Here is a 9,795-nt window from a genome sequence, read left to right as displayed (position 1 = left end):
AGACAAACCCCAGACCTAAGGCATCATATGGTCCAACGACTTCATACAGATACATGACTCACCTGAGTCACCCTAATGCCAATATTTTGCAGGGAAATCATACTCAAACTTATGAATATGAGTGTGTGTCTTCAAACCACTATGTTCATAGGACTAAGAACTTTTCTGCTTATTCATATGAGTATCATTCATCTCCTGCAAGGCTATTTGCTAGGGCTTCAAAGCCGAAATTCTCAGATGCTGCACTTAGACTCATTGCTTCTAAGCCACCCCTGAAGATGTGGGTGGTAAAGAAGAATTAACTCTCTTTTGCAGAATATGGTCTCTAGCCAGCAATCAAAGGCGTCCGATACTATTGCTGGGGACCTAAAACACATTAAGGGAGCATGATAAAATGACTTACTATATATTTCACATATGAATCGCTTACCTGTCATACTGTGTGTTCTAACCTTGATCTAAGCTGTGATAATCCTTGTGTGCGTCAAATGCTTATGCTTCACAACATACCTTGTGAAGCCTATCCTCCTAACTGCACTATAGGGTATGACACCTCGTGCTTCAGAATGGATTATGGACAGCGGATGCACTAATCATATGACTGGTGATCAAAGTCTTCTCATGGACTCAACCTTACGTCCATCTGACAAGAGTCACATCACATTTGCTGACATTGGTAAAAGCAAGGTATTGGGTCTAGGTAGAGTTGCAATCTCAAAGGATCAACACATGGATAAAGTGATGCTTGTTGAATCCCTTGGGTTCAACTTAATGTCTGTCTCAATGCTTTGTGACTTGAACATGTTTGTGCTATTCGGAAAATATCGTTGCCTTGTACTAATGGAATCTGACAAATCTCTAGTCTTTGAAGGGTATGGGAAAGATGATCTATACTTGGTAGATTTCTCAGCAGGTCCACAGCTTGCCGTATGTCTTCTTGCAAAAGCTTCAGAATGTTGGCTCTGGCATCGGAGGCTGGGGCATGCTGGCATGAGGAACTTACACACACTCGTCAAGAAGAAGCATGTCATAGGCATCGAGGGTGTCAAGTTCAAGAAGGATCATTTGTGTGGTGCCTGTGAAGCTGGAAAGATGACTAGGGCAAAGCACCCCTCGAAGACAATCATGACGACATCTCAACCCTTCAAGCTGTTACACATGGACTTATTTGGCCCTACTCACTACTCTACCCTCACAACAACAGCTTGTCTCTATGGCTTCGTCATTGTTGATGACTACTCAAGATATACATGGGTGCACATAATTCTCTACAAGACTGAAGTACAAGATGTCTTCAGACGCTTCGCCAATCGAGCCATGAAAAATTATGGCATCAAGATCAAGCATATCAGAAGTGATAACGGCACTAAATTCAAGAACACCGGGCTTGATCTTTATCTGGATACAATGGGAATCACTCATGAGTTTTCTGCTCCATACACACCTCAGCAAAATGGCATTCTAGAGCGCAAGAACAGAACCCTCATTGAGATGGCTCGAACAATGCTCGACGAGTACAAGACACCAAGAAAGTTCTGGCCTGAAGTTATTGATACAGCATGTCACATCGTCAACCGTGTTTACATCCACAAGCTTCTGAGCAAAACATCCTATGAGCTCCTTACTGGCAAGAAGCCAAATGTCAGCTACTTCAGAGTCTTTGGTGTTAGGTGCTGGATCAAGGATCCTCATCACAAGTCAAAATTTGCACCTAAAGCTCACGAAGGCTTCATGCTCGGTTATGGAAAGGACTCGCACTCTTACAGAGTCTTAAACCTCTATCACTACAAAATCGTTGAAACTGTGGACGTACGATTTGATGAAACCAATGGTTCACAAAGAGAGCTCCTGCCAAGTAAACTTGATGAAGCTCCGTCCAGCGAATCAATCAAGCTGATGGGAACACGTGAAATCATGCCCTCTAAAGCACAGCCTGAAGAGGAACTTATCATTTCTGCACCAAACCAACCTGAAGACAATGCTCAGACCGAAGACAATCGTCCCAATGATGACAATGATCAGCAAGAGCAAAGTCTTCGTCCAGTTCATCCTCGTGTTGCAAATGAAGTACAAATTCAGAAGATAATTGATAGCATCAATGCGCCTAGTCCACTTACTCGCTCAAGAGCAACACAGTTAACAAATTTCTGTGAGCATTTTTCATTTGTGTCAATATCAGAACCCAAGAAAGTTGTTGAAGCCTTTATGGAACCTGAATGGATTCAAGCCATGTAAGAAGAACTTCAATAGTTCAAGCTAAATAATGTTTGGGAACTTGTCAAGCGCCCTGACCCTCACAAGCTTAACATTATTGGCACAAAATGGATATATCGAAACAAGCAAGATGAGCATGGTCAAGTGGTCAGAAACAAAGCACGTCTTGTGGCTCAAGGATACACTCAAGTTGAAGGAATTGACTTCGATGAAACATTTGCTCCTGTGGCTAGGCTTGAAGCTATTCGCATACTGCTAGCCTATGCAAACCACCATAACATCTTACTATATCAAATGGATGTGAAGAGTGCATTCCTCAACGGCAAAATTGAAGAAGAAGTATACGTTGCTCAACCACCTGGCTTTGAAGATCCAAAACATCCTGATATGGTGTACAAGTTAAACTAAGCACTGTATGGCCTCAAACAAGCTCCTCGCGCTTGGTATGATACGATCAAAGACTTCCTGAAGAGCAAAGGCTTCAAACCTGGATCCCTCGATCCCACACTCTTCACGAAGACATATGATGGTGAACTGTTTGTGTGCCAAATATATGTGGATGACATTATCTTCGGCTGCACCAACCAGAAGTATAGTGATGAGTTTGGATACATGATGCAAGAGCAATATCAGATGTCCATGATGGGTGAGCTGAAGTTCTCCTTGGTCTTCAAATTCGTCAACAAAGGAATGGCATCTTCATATCTCAAGAAAAATATCTCAAAGACTGTCTGAAGAAGTTTGGAATGCAAGATTGCAAAGGTAACACGACGCCAATGCCAGCCAAACACCATCTTGGTGCCGACGACAATGGTAAAGAGTTCGATCAAAAGGTATACCGCTCCATGATTGGTTCCTTACTTTACCTATGTGCATCTAGGCCAGATATTATGCTTAGTGTTTGCATGTGTGCTCGATTCCAAGCGGCACCAAAGGAATCGCATCACTTAGTTGTGAAGCGAATTCTTAGATATTTGGCTTACACCCCAACACTCGGATTATGGTATCCAAAGAGCTCAAGATTTGATCTGGTTGGATTCTCGGATGTTGATTATGCTGGTGACAAGGTTGATCGCAAGTCTACATTAGGCACATGTCACTTTCTCGGACGATCACTTGTCTGTTGGTCTTCAAAGAAGCAAAACTGTGTATCACTCTCAACTGCTGAATCTGAATACATTGCTGCTGGATCTTGCTGCGCTCAGCTTCTGTGGATGAAGCAAACTCTCAAGGACTATGGCATCAATCTGAAACAAGTACCTCTCTTCTGTGACAACGAAAGCGCTATCAAGATTGCCAACAATCCAGTCCAGCACTCGAAGACAAAGCACATTGAAATTCATCATCACTTTCTCAGAGATCATGTCATGAAGAAAGATATTGACATCATTCACGTCAACACTGAAGAGCAACTAGCAGATATCTTCACAAAGCCCTTGGATGAGAAAAGGTTTTGCAAGTTACGCTGTGAGCTAAATATCTTGGAATCCTCAAATGTCCTGTAATCAGGCACACATCCTAACACTTATGCATGTTGATGACTTAGATGTGCAACACACGAAGTAAAGGATATCTTCAAACAATGAAGACTTACATTCTGAGTGTGAATACATTAACGTGGAATTTGACTTCGGAGCGCCACGATAATTGTGCGCCGTGTCTGGGTCTAATACTTCCTATACGGTGGGTAACGCCACCACCAAATTTCTTGGTTTGAAGTGTTTCACTCATGGCGTTATTTTGCAATATCTTCGCATTTGATTTGTCTTCAACTTTCAACTTATCTTCATGTTTCACTTCACTATGTTGATTTGATTGCTTTCTCATATATATATATATATATATATATATATATATATATATATATATATATATATACTAGTATTCTATCCTATATAGCATTCACTTATAGCTATGTCTTCCTTGTTGAATCTTTTGAACTAAGTGAATGTGATCGGACCCTAATCTCTCTATGCTTACTATCTCAAAATCTATCTGTCCAAATCATATGCATTCTATTGAAACTGTCGAATGTCTTCTCTGCATCCTTGTCAGCAGAAGACACAGAGACAAACATCAAGTCTTTTTAAATGATTCATCATTATTGTTGAAATCCAGAGAAGCCGGAACAACCATCCGACAAACTTGGCGGGCGTGGGAACGTGGGACAACTCTGAGTATGTTGCATGCTTGCCACGTGTCCCTCAGATGTGAACAGGCAGGGGCATCTGCGTAATTGCGCTATGCCGCACACCTTCTTATAAATACGTGTGCCCTGCGTTCAAGAAAACCTTCTTCCACCTCTCCACCTCGTCAAAACCCTAGCGCCACCGCTAGCTCTCGACGACGCCGGCGACGAAGTGCTTAGCTGCCGCGACTTCTCCGACGCCGTCCTCACACCGGCCGCGGACATCGTCCTCTCCGCCGCCGCCGTAGGTGTCCTCCGTCGCCAAGTTAGGGCACGGTGGATTGAACTGCTCGTCTCCTATTCATCCCATCTAGCAGTTCTTTGTGTGGTAAATATAACTCTATTTTTACCATCTTTTTGATCCTCAATGATTCATCCTATTTACCAAAATTGGTTTCTGCCTATACAATGTTAGATCTATTCTGTCTGCATCTCATACTGCCTAGTATATTCACTTAAGCTTCATATCTAGTTAGATTCCTCACTTGTACTTATTCACGGATTCGTACAAATCTGGAACCAACTCTCAACATATAAGTGAATGTCTTCGCAACATGAGGTCAATGTCTTCAAACTGATTTATCTTCAAATCTTCTAAGAATGCATATGACCTATTCCCCTTCCCTTGCATCTCTAATGCTATCACAGGTACATGTCCGTGGGAGAATCCCTTGGTTCTCATAGTCTGCATTCGTTTGCAGAATTCCTACAGCAACACATTAACTCTCCTGAAGCTAGTTCCTGTTTGACCAGCAAGCGAAAGCCCTTGAAGCCTTTGAACGTATTGAAGCCATTCAGTTTGAAGTTCATGGCTGCATAGAAATTAGTAAGGAAGGGTGGCAGACAACATCGAGGGGGAACATCAAAAGATCTGCCTGTTGACCTCGCAGAAATTTACAAAACAGATCCTGAAGAGAACTACAATCAGCGCAAGACCCGTATCCAATGGATTCGACGATATTGGGCTGAACAATGGTTCAAGTACAAGTTCGTGACCCAGGAATATGCTGAGAAGAATGCTATCAAAAGTCCTTGGGGTGATATTCTCTATCGAGGCCTTCCACCCAAGAACAGAGCTGAAGCTGTTGCATAGGATTTCTATCCTTGTATGGTCCGTGGACCTCAGCCTGAAAATGCCGACCCATCATCACTGCTCTGGTGTCGTGACGATAATCTCTTCAAGCGCAACTTCCAACACGCAAAGGCATCGGCCAAGGAAAACAAGAAGTCATTGGGATTAGACTTCAACCCTGGTCCCTCTGCTCCCCATGCTGACGGCTCACGTGATGCGGAACCCAATGTTATCAGCCCCTTTTCAAACCTTGATGGCCTCATCACATACATCTTGGTCTAAGGTGCCAGAGTAGATCATTCTGATAATGATGCTGATACCGATGAAGCCCCAGCTCCTCCTCCAAGGCCGCAGAAGCCAAAGAAAATTAAGGCTTCACAATCAGCTGCACCTTCAAAAGCTTCACGTGCGAAGCCACTGGCCATTGCACCTCCTGAAGACAGTGTGCAGTCTGAAGATCTTTCACGCATCTCCAAGAAGACGGAGAAGAAAAAGAAAATCATCAAGAATACTGATCAGACATTGACTCATGCTGCCATTCTACGTGAAGAGCACATTGATCTGTCCAGCGATGACGATCTTGTAGATGATGCTCTTGAGCAACTGATCAAGAGCAAGGAAGAAGTAGAGATCTTCAATCATTTGCCTCTCTTTGACGTGGCAATCATCCATAACTTCATTGATGAGTGGTTTGACACACCAAATCTCAGCTTTGATGATTTGCAACTTCCCATTAGCCTCAGCGTCTCCTTTAATGGCGCTATTGCTTCTAAGCTAGCTATTGCTCAGCGCATCGTCGAACTGAAGCACAAGATCGACTATGAACAGGCTCAGTTCAAGAAGCATGTGGCCAAGCTCAGCGTGAAAGATGTCAAAACTTCAAGATCATGCTGCACGAGCTCAAAGAAGCCTTTCACAAGAAGCATGAAGAAGCTCGAGGATCTCGAGAGCGCATGAAGAATCTGGCTGACAAGTGTGTGCTAGCCTACAATGAGGCTGAGAAGCGCAAGGCTCTTGGTCGTCCTGGCATCGACCCCAGAATGGCTGCAAAGAAGAAGAAGCTATCAACTGTCCAACCTGCACCTTCGAGGCAGGATGAACCTCGCATTGTCTTCCCAAGCAGCATGACTGGCTCGAAGCCAAAGGCCATGTCAACCGCTTCAGAACAGAAGAAGACGAGAGCTGCAGAGGCTGAAGCCAGAAAAAGGAAAACCTCAGAATCCTCTGATGCTGCTCCCTCCAAGAAGAAGCGCAAGATCAAGAAGAATCGGGCTGCTCCCACAAAGCCCTTAGTTGTTGAACCTATCTCAGTGGTTCGCCCTGCATCTGAACACCAAGAACGATGGATGATTGTTCATGAGCCTGCTTCCACAGAGGCTTATGAAGCTGAAGACATTCCAGTAGTTGATCCCATCGCTGCTAAAGACATTGGTCACCATGACAATGTTGAAGATGATGACGTTCTTCCTCAGATCGAGCACAACTTGGTATCATCGCGTGTTCTCACGAACAACGAAATCATCAGCATTGGTCGTCCTCTGACGCCAATTGCTCAGGATGCATCATGGGTTGATCGCCCACAACAACAAGACTCCCCCAGTACTCCCCAACAACAACAAGTCACACCACCTGTACAAGTTGAAGAGGATGAGGCCCAGCCAACTCCATCTCCAAAGGCGTCGCCTGTACTACAAAGGCTTCGCAAAGGACCAAGGCCTCAAGCCCCTCTTCCGAGTGTTCCAGAAGGAGAAGAGCACCACCAATCTGTCGCACGTCAAGTGTTTCTAGATGCCACTCCAACTATGAATATCTCCGTGTCTGAAGCCAAAGCTGCTGAAGACAATCCGACTGCATCAGCCGATGACGAACAAGAAGTAGGACGTGTCCCTACTCCCCCCATTACTGAAGAAGTTGTTCCTGAAGTGAACGTGCCAGTGCCAGACCCCCAGCTCATCAAGTGGAGGTTGAAAATCTTGAGGCTGCCCCCACCAACACAAATGAAGCCCATGACGTTGTCATGACTGAAGCTAGTGTGGAGCCTGCACCAACCAATATGCCAGAAGCCAATGCTCCAACTGCTCTTGAAGCTTCTGATGTGCAGCCTGAAGCCACTGTTGTTGCCACTGCTCCTGTTCCACCACCAAGGCCCCATACAATTGAGCAAGCATACAACCATGGCCAGCTAATCACTATCAGATGGGCCGTTCTGGTTCCTCCGCCTCATGTCTCTGGTCCTCGGTTTGATTATCATATTGAGCATAGGCCTCAGGTCCAGAAACCAAAGCCAAGACTGCCAAGGTTCCCAGGTACTGCCACATCTACAGGGTCCTTCAATGCAAATGGCTTCAAAAGCCACAACACCTTCTTTGACAGCGCAAAGAACCCCTACTCAAGGCCAAGAATATCATCTGATCGTTTTTGGAGTCATCAGCAGCGAAGCTATTACTCCTGTGTTTTGTATGATCAAGGGCGCATTTTCCCTCATATGCGCCTCGACACTGAAGCCATTGCTAGACTTCCATGCTTAGAAGAAGCACTTGACTGCTTTCGTGATGCAGGTCTGCTCAGCTTTGTGACAGATAAAGAACATTGGAATGAGGAACTTCTGCTTCAATTCTATGCTACCCTCCACATTCGCGGCTACAACAGGGATACAAAAACATGGGTTCTCGAGTGGATGCCAGGAAATGTTCATCATGAAGCCAAAGCTCTTGACATCATTGCGCTTACAGGGTTATCCACTCCCGGAGAGCTGTATGAACCTGGTTGTCAACACCACCGCAATGCACTGGAGAGCATCTTCCATAAGCCAGAACCCAACATGAGCCAGATGTTGAGCATGATGAAGCCATTGCCACATGACGCTGAATACCCAAAGGAGTTCTTTGTTGATGACCTTGAGTATCTGCCGCGCACAATATATCACATCATAAGGCGGACTCTATGGCCTATCAAAGGGCATTCATCAGCTGCAAAACCTGAAGGAGCCATGAAGACATTGGTCTTTTACATCCTCAATGGCATCAGCTTCAATGCACAAGATTTCTTCCTTCGACAACTGGCTGCATCTGGATCTGACCTTTTTGGTCTGAAATTCTATGCTCCATGGGTCATGCGCCTCATCAAACTACACTCTGCTATCAACTATCAGCCCTCTGCTCGTAATCATGTGATCTTTCTACCAGAGGTTGATATGTCTGTTGAAGCCATATACCCTGAGCCTGCCAAGAAGCCTCTTTGTCTTCAAAATGCTGACCACCAAAGCTTCACTCAGCCTATGGAAGGCGTCCAAGCTGTAACTCGTGTCTATCCGATGGCTGGAAACACTCGTCTGCCTCATCGCGCACCAACTGAAGCTACTGAGAGCACAATTGCTCAAAGGCCTAAGAAGCGCTCTCGGGTCCTAAATGACCGAGAAATTCTTGTGGCACTGCATCAGAAACAAGACAAGCATCACTTTTGGCTCAAGCGACAGATGCAAAGCCTCTTGGTGGACGTAAATCGCATTCGAAATCTTGCCACCAAGAATGCATTTGTCACTCACGAAACCTGTCGGCGATCATGGAAGAGTTTGACATTGCTCAGTGCTGAAGCAGATCTTCAAGACGATGGCTTCACTGAAAGATTCAAGTTTGACTCCACTCCTCCATGGAATGTTGTCCTACGTCAAACTCCATCCCTTGAAGACTCTGACTATTCTTCCTCCACGGCCACTATGAATGCCAAAGTGATCGATGATGAAGACGATGCTACTTCACCGCCCCCTACTTCTGCACGCATCGACACTGCACCAAGTTCGTCTGCACCGCCAACCAACAACGACAACCCTGCTACTTCACCTACTCCTCATGAGGACGAGTAGATGCTCTATGTCTTCAAACCTTTTTGGTCATTACTGACAAAAGGGGGAGAAGCATATGAGTTTGATAGTCTTCAAGTGGGTTCATATGGGCGGTTGCTTTATATTTTGCCTAGTGGTTACAACTCTTGCTTTTGATACATTTCGTTCGTTGAGTTGTAACACTTAAACTCGATGGTCGTCTGCTACTTATTTGCTCTTTCATGTGCGATGATAACTTCCGCACTTAGATCATTCCGCACTTAGATCATTCTACGGACGTCCATTTTCCATTATGCATGTCATTCTCTTAGTTATATCATTTCATGCATGATGAATTATCTTCATAAGTTGAAGAGGATCTCCACAAGTACAACCTGCCATGTGCATTTGCATTCCAAAAGCAAATTACTTATATGCACATCTCGAGGGGGAGCCCTTGCCTCTTATGAAGACAATACCCTGTCCTTTACAATTTCACAT

Source organism: Triticum aestivum, chromosome 5B, assembly GCF_018294505.1.
Source record: "Triticum aestivum cultivar Chinese Spring chromosome 5B, IWGSC CS RefSeq v2.1, whole genome shotgun sequence".
NCBI classification, from domain to species: domain Eukaryota; kingdom Viridiplantae; phylum Streptophyta; class Magnoliopsida; order Poales; family Poaceae; genus Triticum; species Triticum aestivum.
The sequence above is the reverse complement of the archived record's forward strand: the minus strand, read 5'-3'. Positions refer to the sequence as shown.